The sequence below is a fragment of the Pantherophis guttatus genome, chromosome 4 (genome assembly GCF_059756535.1).
Source record: "Pantherophis guttatus breed Tessera chromosome 4, ASM5975653v1, whole genome shotgun sequence".
Classification (NCBI taxonomy): domain Eukaryota; kingdom Metazoa; phylum Chordata; class Lepidosauria; order Squamata; family Colubridae; genus Pantherophis; species Pantherophis guttatus.
In genome coordinates, this window is record NC_142066.1 from 85,311,393 (window position 1) to 85,333,926 (window position 22,534).

The following is a 22,534-nucleotide window of genomic DNA, read 5'->3' on the forward strand; positions in this document are numbered from 1 at the left end:
AATTCTCCCCCCGGGCAAAGGGGAGAGAGAAGAGCAGGCAGGTGGAGGTAGAACCCCCCCGAACGCCCTAGGAAAAATCCTGGGGCGCGAAGGGTGTGCGTTCCCTAAAAGCCTGCCAAGCCGCTCCAGACCAGGGACGTCTCTGCTAATTAGCTAATTAGCGGAATTAGAAGCCGCGACCAATCTTGCTGAATGGAAATGAGGGAATTAACATCTTGAACTAACAGCAGGCGGAACGAGCAAGGAGAAATCAGACTGCAAGTATTTTTTACCTAACTCCAATGCCTAGAGCCTCCTTCGGAAGTAATCACTTAGTACTTTGCAACAATATGGCGATTGAAGCTTGAAAGGGCGGGGGAAACGGAAAGTTACAGGAAAAGTTTCGTTTTGCTGGCAGCCCTTCGCTTGGGAAAAAAAAAAAGCTTTTGTGCTGACAGAAGGAGGATTTTAAACGTTAATTAACATTGGGAAATCTTTTGAGGAACTCTTCTTTTTGACTCTGAGTAAATATAAAGACTAATTTCAAACTGGAAATGGCCTCAAAGTCTGTAAAAACTGTTCCTACTAAAGGAACTGGGAGTGCTGGTAGCTCCCCAGCTCATATTCCTAGATTACAAGTTTCTGCTCCCCCAGCGGATCCACAGATTTTAACGTTGGAAATGTTGCAACAAGCTCTCCAAATCACACAAAATAAAATTGTTGATGTGATTGATGAAAAAATTAAGGAAACTAATGAAAAAATTAAGGAAACTAATGAAAAGATACAGGCTGTGTCAGATGAGATTGCAATTCGCAATCAGGGGATTAGGGATGATATATTAATGGCATTTAAGTGTCTGGCAAGCAATATTGAGATGGTGGATGACAGAGTTGAGGAAATTAAACAATCTTCTGAAATTTTGGATAGCAAAATAGGAGAAGCTCAAAACAGAATTCAAAGGGCTGAAGACGATGTAATAATGGTACAATACAGAGATATGGAATTTGCTTTAAGATTTAGAGGGGTGAAGGAGAATAAACAAGAGAATTTGAGAGAAATGATGTCTGAGGCATTGGCACCGCTGGTGGGGGAGTCCAAAAATGATCTGGGCTGGCAGATGGACAAGCTGTACCGTGTTAACTCCTGGATTGCTAGACAGAAACATCTACCAAGAGACATTGTGATATATTTTACTACAAGGAGAGTACGCAACAAAATTTTACAGGCTACTTTTAAAAACAAGCTTCGGGTGGAAGGCCAGGAAGTAATGACAATGAAAGAAATCCCCCCTAAGATCTTGAGAGCTAGAAGGGAGTATGACTTTCTGGTGGATGAACTGAGAAAACGTCAGATACAGTACAGATGGGAGGTGCCAACTGGACTAGTGGTGACTTATTCAGGAGAGAGATATTGGCTTAACACAATTTGGAAAGCAAGAGATTTTCATACTAATGTATTAAAGGCTGGCACACCCAAATCAACTAAATCACCAGAAGGCAAAAGAAAGAAAGAAGTAATGGAAGCTGAGACAGAAGAGCTCCTGACAGTAGTTCAGGGGGGAGCTTTGGCTGATCAAGAAGAAATACAAATTCAAATGGCTACTCAAGAGTTGGCGCTGATTGATTTCTCGCAGTTACCAAAGGATCAAAGACAGACCAGATCGGTGACAGCTAGACTCAAGGAAGAATTAAGACAGCAACAATCCCAGATGGCAACTCAAGAAATGATTCAAGATACTACTAGAACAGGAGCAGTGGGGGGAGCAAGACCTAAAACTCAAATGAGATCAGAGCATCAGGACTTGCTTCAGAGGCTCCAAAGGCCCAGAGATGGGAACTAGATTTTTGACTTGGAACGTTAATGGCTTGCATTCTCCACAGAAAAGAAGAAAAATATTTCACTATCTTAAGCAATTTAAGAATGAAGTAATTTGTTTACAAGAGACTCATATAAGAATACAAGATCAAAAGTATCTGATTAATGCAAGACTTGGTACATCTTACGTAGCAGCAGCACCAGAAAAGAAAAATGGTATAGTTATATATTTGAAAAGAGACTTAGTTGCTAAATTAATTGAAGCAGACGATCAAGGCAGATTTTTAGCGATAGAACTTTTAGTAAAAGGAGAAAAAATACTTGTAATCGGAGTTTATGCCCCGAATCAACAACAAGAAAACTTTTATAATTTACTACATTCAAAATTGACACACTGGGCATATAAAACTTGTATCCTGTTAGGCGACTGGAATGGTGTTTTGGATGTTAAAAAAGACAAGATGGGACCTAAACAAAATGTGTCAACAAGAGCAAAATTGCCCAAAGCATTTTGGGAAATGATGGATGACTGGGAGTTGAGCGATATCTGGCGTGAAAGAAACCTGGAAGAAAAAGATTTTACTTTTTTTTCAGATAGACATCAATCCTTTTCAAGGATTGATTTTATATTAATTACTAGCGATCTTTTATCCAGGGTGAAAAATACGAAGATTTGCTCAAGAACATTGACAGACCACAGTCCAGTTTGGCTGGAATTGGAGTATGAGAAAGGGCCTAGGAGGTCCTGGAGGTTAAATGATAATTTGTTTAGGTATGAAGAAAATGTAAAAGAGTGTAAAAAATTTATGAAAGAATTTTTTGTTATGAATATGCAAAAGGGCACATCGATGGAAATGGTATGGGATGCAAGTAAGGCATATATGCGAGGAATTTTGATATATTTGAATAATAAATATAGAAAGAAACAGGGGACAAAAAGAAAAGAATTAGAAGATGAGATTAGTAAACAGGAACGGGCTTTAGTAGCTAATCCAACAGATAAGAAAATTAAAGAGGCAATCAATTTATTGAAAGGTCAATTTAATATGTTAATAGCAGATCAAGTGGCAACTAATTTAAGATATGCAAAACATAATACTTTTTACAATGCCAACAAACCAGGCAGGTGGTTAGCATATTTGTTAAGGAAAAAGCAAAAATCAAGGACAATAGAGAGAATAAAATATAAGGGTAAAGAGGTTTATGAGCAACAATTGATTAAAAAATCTTTTTTAGAGTTTTATTCGAGGCTGTATACTGGTGACAAAATTAAAGATATAGATATAGATAGATATTTGCAGAAAGAGAATATTTATACAATTTCAAATGAGCAGAGGGATAGTTTAAATCAATCGATAACTTCTGAGGAAATTGCGTTAGCAATTAAGCAGTTGAAAGTGGGTAAAGCTCCTGGGACGGACGGTTTGACGGCTATTTACTATAAAACCCTACAGGAGGAAATGATAGAACCGCTGAAAGAATTATTTAACAATATACAACAGGGAGGAGAGGTACCTCCAACTTGGAAGACAGCATTTATTTCGTTGATCCCAAAAGAAGGGCATGACGATACAGATCCTAAAAATTATAGGCCAATTTCATTATTAAATACAGACTATAAGATATTTGCAAAAATTTTGGCAAATAGATTAATGACAGTCATGCAGCAAATGATTCACCATGATCAAACTGGTTTTATAAATGGTAGACAAATGAAGGGTAATGTAAGGCAAATTGTTAACTTATTAGAGTATTTGGGAAGGAACAACCAGGTCCCCGCAGTGCTTGTGTTCTTGGATGCTGAGAAAGCCTTTGATAGATTGAATTGGCAATTTTTACTTAAACTAATAGAAAGGATGCAATTTGGAGGACAATTTGTACAATCTATTAAGGCAATAAATCAAAAACAAACAGCGCAAATAATAGTTAATGGTGGTTTAACAGATGTTTTTAATATAGAAAAAGGAACAAGGCAAGGCTGTCCTTTGTCCCCGTTATTGTTCATTTTGACGCTGGAAATTTTATTAAACAAGATACGCGAGATGAATACAATTAAGGGAATTAAAATTAGACAGCATGAATACAAGGTACGAGCATTTGCGGATGACCTGGTTGTTACCTTAACCCAACTGGTACAATCGATTACAGCCTTGATGGATATAACCTGCTTATACGGACAAGTATCTGGTTTTAAAATAAATGCAGCTAAAACAAAAATAATAGCTAAAAATATGGTTAGGAGCCAAAAAGAAGAGATAGAAAGGTTAACAGGATTTGAAGTAGTTAAGAAGGTTAAATATCTGGGGGTCTATATTATGACCGCAAATACGAAATTATATCAGTATAACTATGAACCATTATGGCACAAAATACAGAAAGAGTTGGACAACTGGAAAAAACTACAACTGTCTTTGCTGGGAAGGATAGCTGCTGTAAAAATGAATATTTTACCAAAATTTCTATTTCTTTTTCAAATGATACCAATACTTAAAAAAGATGAGAATTTGAAGGAATGGCAGAAGGGCATAAATAAGTTTGTGTGGGCAGGGATGAAACCACGAGTCAAACAAAAGATATTGCAAGATACTAGAGAAAGAGGTGGTCTTAAGATGCCCAATTTAAGATTGTATTATGAAGCTGCTGCCCTCTCAGCAATCACAGATTGGATAAACTTAACGGAGGAAAAGATATTGAATATTGAAGGATATGGTTTGGTTTATGGCTGGCATGCTTACTTAGTGTATGATAAGAAAGTAGATAAGACTTTTAAAAGTCATATATTAAGAAATGCTCTATTGCGTGTCTGGAAAAAGTATAAATATAAACTAAATGATAGGTTACCAATATGGACAGTACCCAGACACGCGATAGAGAAGATAAATTTAGAGCAAAAGCAAGATAAGATTACATATAAGGAACTCCTTTATAAGGAAGGAGTCAGACTACAGTTAAAATCCATGGAACAATTAAAAGAAGAAGGGACTATTAAGACTTGGTTTCAATATGGACAGCTGCTGGCTAGATGGAGAGAAGATCAAAAAATTGGTATTTTGCAGCAGGATGAGAATTTGATAAAGCAAATAAGAGATGAAGGTCAAATGCACATAAAAAGGTTGTACAATGCATTATTGGAAATAGATTCAGAAACAGACTTAGTCAAGGGTTGTATGATAAAATGGGCACAAAATGTAGGTGAACCAATAATGATGGAAACATGGGAAAAGATATGGGTTAGAAATGTAAGATTTACACAAGCACAAAATTTAAGGGAAATTTTTTACAAAATGTTTTATAGATGGCATTTAGACCCAAAAAAACTAGCTTGTATGTATCCAAATTTACAACCCAAGTGTTGGCGATGTGAGTGTGAAGATGCTACATATTTTCATATATGGTGGACATGTAAAAAGATTAAGGCTTTTTGGATAAAAATATGGTGGATTATTCAAAATATTTTGAAGAAAAAAATTAAATTTACACCACAGTTTTTTCTGTTGGGAATAGTTACGGATTGTACTGTAATAGAGACTAAGCTGGTTTTGAACTTAATAACAGCTGCCAGATTACTGGTGGCACAGTACTGGAAGAAGGAAGATCCACCTACTATTGAGGAATGGACATTAAAAGTTGTGCATTTGGCGGAAATGGCAAAAATTTCATCATACCTTAAAGACCATTCAAATGAGAGATATATATCGGAATGGAGAAAATGGATTGATTACATACAGAAGAAGTATCCGAATAAGAAGATTCATATAGCTTATGAATGAAATAATATTAAGTAGTTTATGTTTGTTTTTTTTTTGAGTTATAAGGAGTTAAGGACCTAGGGAGAATATGAAATGTAATAATTTGTTAGCACATTTTAGCTCTTGGTTTGTGAATGCTATACCCTGTGCTCGTTCTGGGAAGTCTAGGGAGGGGGGTGGGGGGAGGGAGGGGAAGGGAGGGTGGGAAGGGGAGGGGGGGTTGAGGGGGGAAGGGTGGGGGGGTGAAAATGTTTGTATTTTTCATAAAACTTTTCAATAAAAAAAAAAAAGAAAGGATGGAAGGCTGAGTCAACCTTGAGCCTGGTGAGATTTGAACTTACAAATTACAGACAGATGGAGTTAAATTACAATGCATTTGTCTACTGAGCTATCCAGGCTTCCTATCCATAGAGCTTAATTTAATGCATACAATTCAAAGGTTTGAGCAGACCAATTTTGAGACAAACTCCTTGTTTCCAGGATCTCTTTAGTGTGTCCTTTTATAATAGCATATCCGTTTTTCCGTACTCCCTCCTCCACCCTAGAGGAACCATTTATAAAAATTGCTTCTCCTTTCTCCAGGGGTGTTCCTCCAAATCAGGTCTTATTTTTGTATGTAAATCAATTACTTCAGCACAATAACATTCTAATCCAAACTGATCCATTGATCTGGTGTTGGCTAAGAACTGTGCTTGATGCAAATTGTGATCTGTAGTTAAAATCAAGTCTGTCTGCTGCATTAAAATTGTTTCATATTTTAAAATTCTGGAATCAGTTAACCACCGCCCCGCTTTTTGCTGAAGGATGGTTCTGACTTGATGTGGGGTGCTTACAATAAGGGCTCCCCCAAAGGTCAATTTCCTACTTTCTGAGCCAACACCCCTTGTGCAATTCAATTTTCTGTGTTTAAAAAGAGATGGAATAGTTTTTCCAAATTTGGTAAACTTAATACAGGAGCCTTGGTTAAAGCTTGTTTCAAATTTTCAAGGCTTCCTCTTTTGTGTCCCTCCCATTTCAAACTCCAAGGTCCAGATTCAATTAATTTTGCATAGAATTATCTTAATTCTTGCTTGTTTATAGATATTATTATTATTATTATTATTATTATTATTATTATTATTATTATTATTATTATTATTAATCAAATTTCTATACCTCCCTACTCCCGAACGACTCAGGGCGGTGAACAGCCAAGATAAAATACAGATAATACAAATATTAAAAATCCCTTAAAATTATTAAATATTTTGGCCGAAACACAGATTAAAACACCCAATTTATAAAATCACAAATTAAAAAATTTAAAAGAGGAGAGTTAGGCGAGGCCAGCCTGCTGAAATAGAAAAGTTTTGAGAGCACGGCGAAATGTGCGCAGGTCCGGGATCCTCCGTATCTCTGGGGGGAGCTCGTTCCAGATGGTAGGTGCCCCCACAGAGAAGGCTCTCCCCCTGGGGGCTGCCAGTCGACACTGTTTGGCCGATGGCACCCCGAGGAGCCCCTCCCTATGGGAGCGTACTGGTCGGTGAGAGGCTATTGGTAGCAGAAGGTGGTCTCGTAAATAGCCCAGTCCAATGCCATGGAGCGCTCTAAAGGTGGTAACCAAAACCTTGAAGCGCACCCGGAAGACCACCGGGAGCCAGTGCAGCTCGCGCAGGAGGGGGGTCACATGGGAGCGCCACATCGCTCCCATAACCACCCCCGCGGCCGCATTCTGGACCAGCTGGAGCCTCCGGGTGCTCCTCAAGGGGAGCCCCATGTAGAGAGCATTGCAGTAGTCCAAGCGGGAAGTAACGAGAGCATGAGTGATTGTATTTAACGAGTCCCAATCCAGAAAGGGACGCAACTGGCGAATCAGATAGAGGCTGAGACGCCACCCCTTCTATTCTATCAGGAGTGATTTTCCTATTCCCTTCACTAATTAAGTGTATTCTAATGCTTTGTCCACTTAATCTGATCTCTGTCAATTAAAAACACCACTTCCTCTTCTTTGGATCGGGCAATCTTTAACGCTGTCTTCCCTGCCCATATCACCTCTTCTTCCCATCATCACTTGGTTCCACTCTCACATTCCTTTCTTCCTTCCCCATCCAAAGGTTATACAACATCCATAACCTTCCAAAAACAAATCACATACCTTCTCCCTTCCATCAATTCTACTTTCTCTATCTCCTTCTTCTTATAAAACATTCAATTCCTCCTACCACTGCCATCCTGATTTCCAAGTCAGCACAAGTCTGTGCAGACCAACTTAAAGCAACTTTCTGACTTCCATTAAAACTTCCTCTCACCCTTCTACTATTGTAACCCATCTCTGTAACAAATTCTAAAAGGGCAACCACTTATGCTGCTAACAAACAAACAAACAAGCAAACAAACAAACAAATCTGAAATATATTTGGATCAAACTTTAGCATCAATTCTCTGTCTTTAGTAAAATGCAAGTCAGATTCAAAAAATCTTACTCAGAGCAGAAAAGAAAATATATCTGTATAGCTTTTATATGCAAATTAAAGAGACCGAAACAGCTGCATGAGCCGATCACCCACGTCCCCCTCCTTTCTCAAACAAAAGCCTGCAGCCCACCCTTTTCCTGCTTCTCTCCTCCAAAGGAAGGGGGGAGGGAGAGGAAAAAAATGTTTTAAAGCAAGCAGACAAGCCTCACTCCCCCCTTCACTCAGCATTCTTTCAACAAAGCAACACATTCTGCATTTCTCTCTAGTCTCCCACATCCTCAACACACAGGCATTCACAGAGCTCAAGATCACTTCACTTTATCACTCCTTATGAGCTTTGGGACACCTCACACACACACACATTCACATTTGTACTGCAATCAGACTTCTTGTATAAACCAATTTCGCATACAAAAATTTCATTTAATGCTTCCTCCATGCAAACCAAATTATTTCAGGGAGCTTTTTCACAAGCCACTATTATTAGAGGATTTCATCTTCCCTGCAGGTTTGGAAATGATTACATACATACACATGCACACATATCATCAAACATTTCCAGACCTGTGGAGGTTGTTTTTTGTTTGTTTGTTTGTTTTAATTTTAACAGAAATCACACCAAATTGATCAAGTCAAATTATCTGAGTCTTCCCATTTAGACAGCTTTACCTTTTTACTGCTTGCTAAACCCCAGGTGGGAAGAACAGTAAACAATTTCACATTAATGTCAGTGATTCTTAAATGCTAGTATGTTGAGAAATTCTTGTAATCTTTTTGTTCTTTGTGAACCACCACTTCCTTACATTATTGACATACATGATCTTGAAGTTCTTCAATTCTGTATGCTTAGTGAATGGGTAGTGTTATTGAAAAAAAGAGGTAAGGCTGGCACATGTCTTTTGTTACCAAAATGCCTGTAATAAAAACAGTGTCTCCTTCAAATCAACCTGACTCCTCTTTTTTTTTTGCAACTTCCTTTTCTGCATTTTCACTTTCTTATTATTTTTCTTTATTCATTTTCTTTATTCAAATTGTGGTTTGCTTTTTAATTCCACTGAAAAACTTCTTCAATAAAAATTATTTTAAAAAGAGTGGGTAAATACAAATATATCTATATACACTTTGAAGAAGATTGGATTAGAAACTGCTTCTTTAGAACCCTTCCCTTCCCTCCTCCCTTATTTGTTTTTCACTTTTTTATTATTTTTCTTTATTTTTAAATTAAAATTGTACTTTTAAATTTTTGTTGAAAAACTCTTTAGTAAAAACTATTTTAAAGATCACAAATTAAACCTGACTTCTTTATGAACATATCCAGGTCATTTTTTGGTAAATATGAAGGTGGTTTCCCCCATCTTCCTCTGTTATGGAATTGGTTGGGATTGGGACTTTCTAGTCTAGTCTACAGCCTTTCAGTTTACTAGTAGTTTCCCATCTAAATACTTACCAGGTCTGACTCTGCTTAGTTTCTAAAGATCAATCAACATTGATTAGCGTTAAAGCAGTGGTGAAATGTAAAATTTGTTACTACCGGTTCTGTGGGCGTGGCTTGGTGGGGGGTAATATGACTGAGTGGGCGTGGCCAACTTTTTTCTTTTTTTTCTTTTAAAACCATTTTTTCTACAACCTCTTTGGCCAAAGAGCCTCTGATGATCCCAGCTGACTTGCCTGATCGGTAGAAGCTTTTCTTTTTTTTAAAGAAAGCCTCTGATGATCCCAGCTGACTTGCCTGATCAACAGAGGCTTTTCTTTTTAAAAAAAAAAAAGCCTCTGACGATCCCAGCTGACTTGCCTGATTGGCAGAGGCTTTGCTTTTTACTTTTAAAAGCATTTTTTTGGCCGAAGAGGGTGTAGAAAAAATGCTTTTAAAAATAAAATAAAAAGCCTCTGATGATTGTGTGGCTCAGCTGGGCATGGGAGTGGGGAGGGATTTTTGCTACCGGTTCTTCGAACCACCCACCGCCATCGCTACTGGATTGGACGATCCAGTCTGAACCAGGAACATTTCACCCCTGTGTTAAAGTTAGGGGACAACAATACACCCACACTCACACCCACACAGTGAGTTGGAGTCTGTAATCACATATACATGAATAGAATCATGCATGTGCACTTGGATGCTGATACATACATACATAGTCATATTTGTACACTCTTGCCTTTTTTCATCATTCTTTCTACTTATAATATAGTCAAAACAGCATGTGTATAAAGGCAAGAAATTTCGGAATGGGTGATTTGATATAAGCTACCTTGACACAATCTGTGATTTATATGCAAGCTGCATGACTTTTGCAGAACATATGAAAAAAACCCTGCTATGTGCTTTAAAATTACAAAATCCTTGGGAGCAGAGATAGGACTTTATGGTTGAAATGTGTTTAAATATTACCGTGTTTCCCTGAAAATATGTCCTACCCCAAAAATAAGCCATAGTGAAGGGGTGGGTGTAACCAGCACAGGAGGTAGCCTTTCCCTTCCCTGGTCACCTCATGGCTTCTTGGCCCCTTAATCAGGGCCCATGGATGAGCTGAGCCAGTGAAGGCCGGGAACTGCCTCTCGTTCCTTCTCTCTGGGTGCACCCTGTTCCTTTCAAGTGATCAAATATCTCTTGAGAAAAGCACACACATCACAATGCTGAAGGCTCAGGATGGAGCCTTTTTGAGATGTCCATCTGTGCTGAGCTTGAGGAAAGGCAGGAAAATCCCCCTCTCCATTTTCCTGCCATTCATCAAAAAGGCTCCATTCCAAGCCTTCAGCATATCCCAGAATTGTAACATTGAAGACTCAGAATGAAGCGCTTTTGATGAACAGCAGGAAAATGGGGAGGGGGAATTTTCTGCCTGTCATCCTTTCCTCAATCTCAGCACAGACTGAGGAAAGGATGACAGGCAGAAAAATCCCCCTCCCCATTTTCCTGCAGTTTGTCAAAAAGGCTCCATTCCCAGACTTCAGCGTATCCCAGGACCCTGCAAGAATTGATGTGTTGTTGCATGGGCAAGCGGTGGCACTGCCGTGAGGTTCAACATACTGGTGCAGCCACTTCATGGCAGGCGCAGCCACTCATGCACCATGCACCATGCACTAAAGCACATGGCGGTGCTACAGTTCATGAGTGCACTACCACAAAAAGCCTTCCAGGGTCCTGCTCCAAGAGACTGCACCAATATGACAAACCTCACAGCCGTACCACCACTTCTGTGCATGGCTCACTCGAGTTGTGAACAGCCCAGGGATTTGGGTGGCCTTTACATGGCTGGAATGCCTGCAGCATCCCTGACTTCCAACTCCAGTGAGGCCTAGCATTTGGGCTCCAGTATGCTTTTCTCCTCCTGGGCGGCGGTGGTGCATCCACAACACATCCAGCTCACCGATTCTGGCCTGCTGATCTCAGCTGCTGCTGGCAGCTCTGATCCGATCTTGGCCAGCAAAACTCGGGGGGGCAGGGTGTTCAATCCCAGCTGGCTTCACATGGGAGACGAAGCAGTGTGAGGGAGCCCATTTCTTGTGTTGTCTGGGTGGGGATCACCCATGCAAATGCCAGGCCTCAGGGCACCACCCTGAGCAGGTGCCGAGCTGGAGGCAGGAGAGGATCAGTCCCCTTACCCAGTTGCCCTCCACTGTTTCTCATCAAGTGTGTGTGTGTGTGGCTTCCGGTTTGCTCTTCGTAGCCACCAGATGGTCTCTCGGGACCGCCAGCCCCTTCGCCTGTAAAGAGCCGCCTGTACAGCGCAAAGGCGGCTCGAAAAACCCCATTTCCAGGAGGAAATGTGGGATAGAGCAGGTGAGTGTAGGTAGAGCTCTCCGTAGCCCCCAGGGTTTTTTTTTTTTACTCTTGGGGGCGGGCAGAGGAAGCTCCCTATAGCACTCGCCGCCCGCTCCGGGCGTTGGGAGACTTCTGCCTTTTTGCAGAACAAGGCTACGAAGACAAGCTTTTTAAGATATTTAACAGATTAACTAAAGATGATGAGATTTAGATCTGGACCTGTGACCCTAAATTGCAAGTATTAATACTTATTTCGCAAAGGATATTCAGCAAAGTAAAAAAGACCTTTTAAAATGGCGATTGCCGAAACTGGAGCAGGGAAGCTGAAAAGAGAAAGTCCTTCCGTTTCTTATTAAGTTACAAAGTAGCAGAATAAATGCTCCTGGTTACATTTGAAGGGATATGAGCTGGACCTGTGATCCTGAATTGCAAGTATCTCACTTATTTTATAACAATTATTGAAGAAGGAAAAGGAAAAGGAAAAAAGAATCTTTAAAAAGGGCGATTGCCGAGGCTTGAGAAGGGGCTGAAAGGGAGAGTCCTTCCATTTCCTATTGAGATACAAAGTAGCTGAATAAATATTTTTGGCTACACTTGAAAATAAAGCTCTACTTTTGTGTTTTTTCTCTTCCTGGAGATTTGATATTGATCTTGGTTGGAAAGAAGTTTTTTTTTCTCTGCTGCCTCTCTTTTCTTTTTTTTAAAAAAAATAGTTTGTCTGTGTTGAAATATGGCATTAAAGCCGGACAAACAAGCAATGGGGGGGGGGATTCCCCCATTAACAAATTACGTGACCAAGTTTTAAAGCTCCAGTCTCAGAAAACTGATTTTAATATAATTGAATTTCTTTTGGAGGAGATTGTAAGAAGGGATGAGATTGTGAATCAGAACTTTGAAAAATTTAAGCAGGAAATTAAAGAATTAGTGCAATTAAAGTTTGATATTCTGGATCGAAAGATTATAAAAATGGCTAATGGCTTTGTAGAATTTATGATTAAGTTGGATGAAAATACTAACTTATTAGAGTCTAAAGTGGAAGAAATTGAGGACAATTTGGATAATAAAATACAAAAAATTGAAAATGACAATTTCAGACAGAAATCGTACAGAAAATTAAATTAGCAAAGCAGAAACACTTTGAGCATGCAAACAAAACGGGGCGCTGGTTAGCGTATAAATTGAAAAAAGAAAAAGAAAGGAGAACAATATTTCAATTGCAAGATGAAACAGGACAAATATATCATACCAATCTAGACAAAAAACGTATAGTTAAAGATTTCTTTCAAAGTCTCTACAAGGGAGAAGAGATTCGGGAGGAAGACATTAAGGAATACTTATGTAAAACAAACATCGTAAAATTAGAGAAGTCCCATAGAGAAGCATTAAATAGACCAATTACGATGTCTGAGCTGGTGGAAGCAAGGAAAAAGCAAAAAAACAACAAAGTCCCAGGCCCGGATGGGATACCAACGGAGTTTTATAAGAACTGTCAAAATGCAATGGATGAACTGTTACTCCTGGTTCTCAACGATGCACTATTAGAGGCAGAAATTCCCAAATCCTGGACTGAAACCATCATTACACTTATCCCTAAAGAAGACACAGACCCCACACAAATTAAAAACTATAGGCCGATTTCACTGCTTAATGTAGATTATAAACTCTTCATGTTGGTCATAACGCAAAGACTGAAAGCAATTATTCATAAATACATACATACGGATCAGAACGGTTTTGTCCCAAGAAGACAGATCAAAAACAACATAAGAACAATTATTAACGTTCTGGAACATTACGAGAAAAGAAACGATAAACAAGCAGCCCTACTTTTCCTAGACGCACAAAAGGCCTTTGATAATTTAAACTGGAACTTCCTCATATCGCAATTAGAAATTATGGACTTTGGCGCTAAATTTTTACAAATGATTAGAAAAATATATTCCCACCAAACGGCCAAAATTATGATCAACGGAGATATGACTGAAAACCTAGATATACAAAAAGGAGTGAGACAAGGCTGCCCCTTATCCCCACTATTGTTCATAATCTCTTTGGAAATATTATTAAATGAAGTCAGGAAAGACCCCGAAATAAAAGGTTTGAGAATACGGAAAGAGGAGTACAAATTGCAAGCCTTTGCTGATGACGTGGTGTTTATAATGGAGCAACCGGAAACAACAGGAGCCAAACTTTTAGCGAGGATAGAGGAATATGGAAGAGTTGCAGGGCTTAAAATTAACAAACAAAAAACTAAAGTATTAACAAAGAACTTGACAAAGGTACAAGAGATACAACTAGAAGACAAATTAGGAATACAAATTGTAAAGAGAATAAAGTATTTAGGAATCTGGCTTACTGCCAAAGCAATAACAATCAGAGAAGACAATTACAATAAATTAATGAAACAAATTAGAAAAGACCTGGAAACGTGGAATAAATTACAACTGTCATTCCTAGGGAAAATTGCATCCATAAAAATGAACATACTCCCTAGATTACTCTACCTTTTCCAAGTAGCCCCAATCTGGCCAGGAAAGAATTTCTTTAAGGACCTCACTAAAATAACAAACAAATTTATTTGGAATGGGAAAAGGGCCAGAATTAAAATAAAATGTATGCAAGATACCCGAGAAAAAGGAGGCCTGGGCCTACCGGACTGGGAGCTATATTATAAAGCAGCGTCGCTAAACTGGATAAGGGACTGGATAGATCTTAAGAATAAAAGAATGTTATCACTAGAAGGCTTTGATCTACAACGCGGATGGCATGCCTTTCTCTGGGAGGGAAAGGATAAGCACCATGGGTATTTTCAGCAACATATCATTAGAGAAGCATTGTACAAATCATGGCAAGAGGTTAGGAAACACTACACCAAGATCCCACGATGGCTATCGACAATGGAAGCACAAATATACCCCAATGCCATGGATATAGCGAAAATGAGGACTTATAAAGAACTACTGAACAGTGAAGGAGAATTACAAACAAGACAAGAATTACAAAATCAGGGTATAGACATTGATTGGTGGCCATACATGCAAATAGAATCAAGATACAAAACGGATCGGGCACAATTTGGATTCCAAAATGAACCAAATGAATTGGATAAAATATTACAAAGTCCAGATGAGAAAATGATTACCAAAATTTATAAGTACCTACTACAATACAAATTGGAAGAGGAGGTTGTCAAAGAAAGCATGATAACATGGGCCCAAAACATAGGATATACTATTGAATTGGATAAGTGGGAGAATTTGTGGAAGATAAACTATAAGATGACACTGTCCATACCCTACAAAGAAAACCTTTACAAAATGTTCTACCGATGGCACCTCCCACCGGCGCGTTTAGCCAAGATGTTCCCAAATACATCTTCGATGTGTTGGAAATGTAAATCACAGAAAGGGACATACTACCATCTCTGGTGGCTATGCCGAAGGGCAAAACAATACTGGCAACAAATTAAAACAATGATTGAAGAAATTACGAAACAAAAACTTGAAATGAGACCGGAAACCTTTTTATTGGGAATCATCACAGCAAATTATACCAAAGAAATAAAATATCTAATCATTCATATCCTCACAGCAGCACGTATACTCTTTGCCCAGCATTGGAAATCTGAACAGTTACCTACAGAAGACAAAATAATAACTAAAATTACAGAATGTGCAGAATTAGATAAGCTTACAAAAGAAATACAAGAGAAGGATGATACTGATTATTATTTAGTATGGCAAAAATGGTACGGCTGGCTGGAGGCAAAAATAGGAATACAAAGATAGTTTATGACTAATCAATAGAAATGTATAGAAGTAAATAAGGAATCAATTATATATATATATATATAACCGTGTAAATAGATGATTATAGACATTAATATAAATACAAAAATGGAAAATACTCCACCGTTATAGTAACTTCTAAGAGTCAGTCATTGGACTGAATCGATGTTTGTTAGTTTTGTATGTTATTTTATGTATTTATGTTGGTTTTGTTTTTTCTTTTTATTATTAATAAAAATTTTAAAAAAAAAATGATTTGACAAACATTCAAGACAATAGCTCAGAAGAAAAACCTAAAATGGAGGTTGAACAAAAGTCTTGTAATGCAGAAAATTTACAACAACGGATTGAAAGAGAGGTCCTAATGGTGCATTACAATTTTACAGAATATGCGATCAGACTCAGAGGTTTGCAGGAAAATAACAGAGATGATTTAAGGAAAATATCTTCTGAAATTCTGGCTGGGATTTTAAAGGTTCAACCTGAGGAAGTGTTTTGTAGGATTGACAGAGTGTACAGAATAAACTCCTGGATTGCAAAGCAAAGGCAATTGCCTAGAGATGTGGTGATTTATTTTACAGATAAAGAAATTAGGAATAATATCGTGCAAAATTCCTTCAATTCTACTTTGCAATTGTATGGAAGAAAGATATGGATCTACAAAGAGCTCCCCCCCAAGATGTTAACGGAAAGGAAGAAATTTGGTTTTCTGGTGACTGAGTTAAAATACAGAAATATTCCATTTAGGTGGGATGCCCCAGTTGGCATAATATTGAGATATCAAGGAGAAAGATACCAATTAGATACTGTTGAAAAAGCGGAAGAATTTTATCAAAAAAATTTGAAAATGAACTTAACATCTATAGGCACAATACAGGATAAGCAGAAGGAGTTGGAAATAAAGGGAAAACATCGAATTACAGAGGTTGCGGTAGACAAATTGCCTTTGGATTCTCTCGATACCCCAGCTGGATTATCTACAAATATGAGAGAAGCGGCATCTGATTTCAACGTGATGATTCACCAAGTTAAAGACAAGTATGGAAATCAATTAGCTGATATACAATTGGCAAAAAAGAAATATGAGATACAAAAACAAAACCAACAAGATCAACTTATAAAGCAGAATGAAAACCGATCAGTTGATATACAACTTGTAGAAAGGAAAACAGGATGGAAATTAAACCCACAAAAAGAAAAGAAAAAAAGAAATAGGTCTCATAAAAACAGAAATTTCTAAATTAAGCAACGGTGAAGCCAGTGATTTTAAAAAAATGAATGAATATGTGAAAAGATAGTGGAGGCGAAGTATTGGTTAATATCATCCTGAGGACAGTGACAGACCTCTGCAATGCCGTAATTTTGGGATGTGAAAAGAGCCTTAAACTGTTGGATTTGAATTATCTATTTTGGATTTCTTTCTTGTATTGATAAATATATTATAACTATTCTGAGCTACAAGGCAAGAGAGCTACGTTGGGGCATGCAGAAGATCTGGTTGTTACCCATTACGATGATGGGAATTAATAATCCTGATGAAAGCCACAATTACAACTATATGGAATATAATCATAATGTCACTCGGGTGGTTGTTTTTACTTTTATATATATATGAGGATATTCATTACTGATGGGGGCAGATGATGACTGAAGACTTTGAACAAACTGTTGCACCAGGATGCTACGTTACCCAATTATGGATGAGGGACTCAACAATCCAGTGGAAAGACATCAAAGAAGATACTATATGGATTATAAATTTAAAGTTATTGTCTTTTTTTTTTTTAAATAACGGAATATATGCATATACATATATATATATATATATATTAGCAGAGTGGGCAGTGGATTAAAGATATTAAGAATTGTTGTGCATGGTAATTTTGTAGGAAAGTGGGTGGAAATATGTTAGTCTACTGATGGATTAGTTTAAGAAAAGGGATGTTTAAGTGATATATTTAGGGTAGTGGAGGAAATGGATAGAGTTGAATAAATGTTAAATTAGGATTTATGGGGAAGGCTGCTTTGAAATGTTATATTAATATACACAAAGAATAAATGTTAAAGTAGGATCTATTATACAGTCTTAAAGTGGAAGGTTGCTTTGAAATGTTGTAATAATATATAGATATAAGTTTTGGGGAGGACAAAAAGGGCAGATTATTGCTAAATTGGGAGTTATAATAATATTATGCTAAACTAGAAGTTATCATACAATGTTATAGCAGACTGCTTTTTTTTTGAAATGTATGGTAAAAGGGGAAAGTAACAATATTAATAATATTTTTAGTAAGTAAGGGTCAGTATATAGAGGAGGGAGTAAGGCGATGGTAAAATATTATGTAATCTGTTATGAATTAGGTTTTTGGTGTGAAGAAGTCACGGGGGGGATGGGTGGCGAGGGGGGGTTAGGGAGGAGGGGGGAAGGAAAAAAGGGGGAAAATTTGTATTTGAAAACTTTTTCAAGTGTGTGTGTGTGTGTGTGTGTGTGTGTGTGTGTGTGTGTGTGAGAGAGAGAGAGAGAGAGAGAGAGAGAGAGAGAGAGAGAGAGAGAGAGGAAACCCTTTCAAACAGTGTGGCCTGCAATTCTTGTTACTCCCCTCCGTTATTTCTCTCTCTCCCTCCCTCCCACCCCCGCTTTCTCTTTCACACACACACAGACAGACATTTGATTGCTTGAAAGGGACAGGCTGCGGTTTGCTTCTACCATAAGCATACACTTCCCACAATCTTCCAGAATTGTCCTTTTCAAGCAGCAGTGGCTGGTAGAGACAGGTGAGAGGGGGAGCTTATTCTGATGGGCTGCATGGCTTTCTGCCTCACCGGCCCTCACTGGCTCAGCTGATCCATTGGCTGCAGATAAGGGGACCAGCAGCTATGAGCTGACCAATCTCCCCGCCTCCTGCACCTCAAAAAAAATAAGACCTACTTGAAAATAAGCCAGAGTGCTTATTTTCAAGCCTAAAAGAAAATAAGACCAGGTCTTATTTTTCAGGGAAACATGGTAATAGCTCGGGTTGGTAGTCAAAGCAACAGCCATAGATCTTTATTCACTGTATAACATTTATGAGCTCTACTCTGGAGTACCCATATTTGAACCCACATCACCTTTTTTGCTTCATTAGAAAGAGCACTTCTTAAGAGGAAGATAAATATACTAAATATACTAAGGGTTCCGTGGTGCTCTTTGAGTTTTGTTATTTTCTTGCAGACAATCAAACAGTGCTGATGATGTTATTTAGTTTGGGTAATGAAATGTCTGCAAGAAAATAACAAAACTCAAAGAGCACCAAGGAACCCTCATTTCCCCTCCTGAGCTACAAATATTCATTCTCTTTTATTAATAATTTTTGATGCTGTTGGGAAGGGTGCAAATTTAATCCAGTGTAATTGTAAAATTGATTTTAGAGAATAGAATAGAATAGAATAGAATAGAATAGAATAGAATAGAATAGAATAGAATAGAATAGAATAGAATAGAATAGAATAGAATAAAATAAAATAAAATAAAATAAAATATTCTTTATTGGTCAAGTGAGATTGGACACACAAGGAATTTGTCTCCGCTGCATAAGTGTCAGTGTATAAGAGCTGGGATAGCCATAACAAATCAGCCAATGGGAACTGTTTGGTGACTAAGAAATGGGATCTGTTGTGAGCCATGTGACATGGCTCGGAGCCTGGGCATGGCTTAGTTTGACTGATTTATATATATATATATAAGAATTGGTTTGTCCTTGCATTATTGCTCTTGGATTCTGAATTCTGGTTCTGGCTTTTCTGCATGGGTATTGTATACATGCATCATGTTTTACATTATTGTATATAAAGAAGTTTCTTCTATAAATAAATCCTGCTGAATTATTTACTTGTGTGCTGGTTGGATCGCTGCAAATTCTAACAGGTATTTGCCCAGAGCACACCAAGCATACAGTAAGACTGTTAATTAAGCTGAACGTCAACCTGTGTTATAAGGAAAAGAAAACAAGGCTGAGAAGGCTTGCAGGATGGCTGTTGAGTTCAAGGAGAGCTCTCTGCCTCGATTAGAAGAATTATATTATTTAGGCTGCAAAAATGGAATGGTTCCTGAAGGAGCTCTGGGATATTGTTATTAATCTACCCCAGGCACCATTAGCAGCAGCAGCTCAAAGACAGCATGATAAGGCACTGGTCATCATCTTAAGTTTAGAAGATGAACAATTCTTGAATTTAGCTGATTTAAAAACTGCAAAGGAGATTTGGCTGAAATTGAGAAGTGTGCATGTGAGTACGTCAGCATGCAATATTGTGCAATTATCGAGACAATTATACAGAGCCTGGTTGCTATCTCAAGAGAGTGTGGGGAAGCATTTCCTGCACATGCAGACCAGGAGTGGGTTCTACTTACCTTTACTACCGGTTTGCATCGTGCCCGCACTTTTGCAGAACCAAACCAAACAGTTATAGAGGTGCAGATGACAGACTCAATAATTCCTCTGTAGAACTGTATCAGCAGCTCCTTGGGCAGTTTGAGCTTCCTGAGTTGGTGCAGAAAGAACATTCTTTGTTGTGCTTTTTTGATGATGTTTTTGATGCATCGCATTTCAAGTGACAGGCAGTTCCAGCCAGCACTGCTGCCTGAAAATTCTTTCCGCCCCAATTCCAAAAATGGGGCATGAAGAGGCAAAAAAAGAGCATTGCATTTTTGGGCAGTACCAGGCAGCGGAGATTGCGGCAACAGTGTTTTTGGGCGGCAGCGCCTTGCCTTATACCTCCTGCGCAGCGCCAAAAAACACGATGCTCTTTTTCCTCCCCGATTCCAAAAACGGGGCGTGCGGTGGCAAAAAAAGAGCTTCGTGTTTTCAGGCAGTGGAGATCGCAGCAACAGGGTTTTCAGGTGGTAGCACCTTGCTTTATGCCCCCTGAGCAGCACCCTCTTCACCAACTGAGCCCCAATCTCCGTGCTTCCCCAGGCCACTTCCAGAATCAGGCTCTGACTCAGGCAGCAAAGGCACAGGGGGCTTGCCGGGAAGCCCAGCACCATGTTTATGAGATGGCAGCATCCAGGAGGAATAAAATACTGCTTCTCTATTGGGCCTTGCTGCGAGAAAGCCAGGCTTTCAACACCTACGGCTATAGATAGGAAGATGGGAGCATTTCAAGAGTGGATCTTCAGTGCCTTTTCTGCCTCCATGAAAATCATTCCCCACTCCATCCTACCCACTCTGGTTAAATGCGCGGAGGGTGATAATATTTATTTTAAATGGATAAAAATATCTGTGCTACTCGTTATCAAAATCCGAGTGGAAGTGAGGACGCTACTGATCCTGATAGGCAGAGGCAGAATTTTTTTCTTGTTTTCCTCCCCCAAAATTAAGGTGTAGTCCAGTGTGTCTTATAGTCCCCAAAATATGGTAGTTAAATGTCCTTAGGCATAAAAAATGCTCTGGCAATTATATGTTTAGCAGAGTGATGGCATGGGGGGAAAAACTGTTTTTTTGGATGAGGGAGATAGATGGGGAACTCATCAAATTTGCAGAAGATGCCAAGCTGGCAGGAATAGCTAGTACACCAGAAGATAGGCTTAAGATACAGAAGGATCTTAACAGACTTGAACATTGGGCGCTATCTAACAAAATGAAATTCAATGGTGAAAAAAGTAAGGTTGTACATTTAGGCAAGAAAAACAAAATGCACAGGTACAGTATATGTGTATACCAGGGGTCCTGCCAGCCACTTTGAAAGAAGCGGTGGTGAGGCCCCTCCTTAAGAAGCCCCTCCTCAAGAAGCCCTCCCTGGATCCGGCTATTTTGGCTAACTATTGTCCAGTCTCCAACCTTCGCTTCGTTGTGAAAGTTGTTGAGAGTGTGGTAGCGTGGCAGCTTTCCCGGTACCTGGCTGAAGCTGTCTATCTCTGTCTAGCTGTCATGATCTCTGGAGGGCTCGGGATAGGGGTTGTTCCTCTATCCTGGTCCTGTTAGATCTCTCAGCGGCTTTTGATGCCATCGACCATGGTATCATGTTGCACCGGTTGAAGGAGCTGGGGGTGGGGGGCACCGTCCTGCAGTGGTTCTCCTCCTACCTCTCTGACCGGTCGCAATCCATGTTGACAAGGGGGCAGTGGTCGACCCCGAGGTGCCTTGTTTGTGGGGTGCCACAAGGGTCGGTCCTCTCGCCCCTTCTATTCAACATTTATGTAAAGCCGCTGGGCGAGATCATCCGTGGCTTTGGGGTAGAGTTCCATCAGTACGCTGACAACACTCAGCTGTACATCTCCACCCCAGACCACCCCAACGATGCCCTTGAAGTGCTGTCCCAGTGCCTGGAGGCCGTGCGGGCCTGGATGGGGAGAAACAGGCTCCGACTCAACCCTTCCAAGACCGAGTGGCTGTGGCTTCCGGCGTTCCGATATAGCCAGCTGGTGCCATCGCTGGCTATTGGGGGCAAATCACTAGCCCACACGGAGAGGGCTCGCAACTTAGGTGTCCTCCTGGATGCACAGCTGTCTTTAGAAGAGCATATGACGGCCGTGGCCAGGGGGGCTTTTTATCAGGTTCGTCTGATATGCCAGTTGTGTCCCTTTCTGGATCGGGACTCCCTACGCACGGTCACTCAAGCACTCGTCATTTCCCGCCTGGACTACTGCAATGCTCTCTACATGGGGCTCCCCTTGGGGTGCACCCGGAGGCTGCAGTTGGTCCAGAACGCGGCCGCGTGGTGGATTATGGGAGCGATGGGGCGCTCACATATAACACCTCTCCTGCGCGAGCTGCACTGGCTTTCTGTGGTCTTCCGGGTGCGCTTCAAGGTGTTGGTGACCACCTTTAAAGCGCTCCATGGCTTAGGGCTGGGGTATTTGTGAGACCGCCTTCTGCCGCCGATAGCCTCCCACCGACCCGTTCGCTCACACAGAGAGGGCCTCCTCAGGGTGCCGTCGGCCAGGCAGCACCGGCTGGCGACCCCCAGGGGGAGAGCCTTCTCTGTGGCAGCACCTGCTCTCTGGA

The 22,534-nt window shown here is 39.7% G+C and overlaps 1 protein-coding gene across 3 annotated transcripts in view; it reads left to right on the forward strand.

Moving 5' to 3' along the window:
• Positions 1-22,534, forward strand: part of PDE1C (phosphodiesterase 1C) — a 1,150,117-nt gene that overhangs the window by 517,242 nt on the left and 610,341 nt on the right. The window lies entirely within an intron of this gene.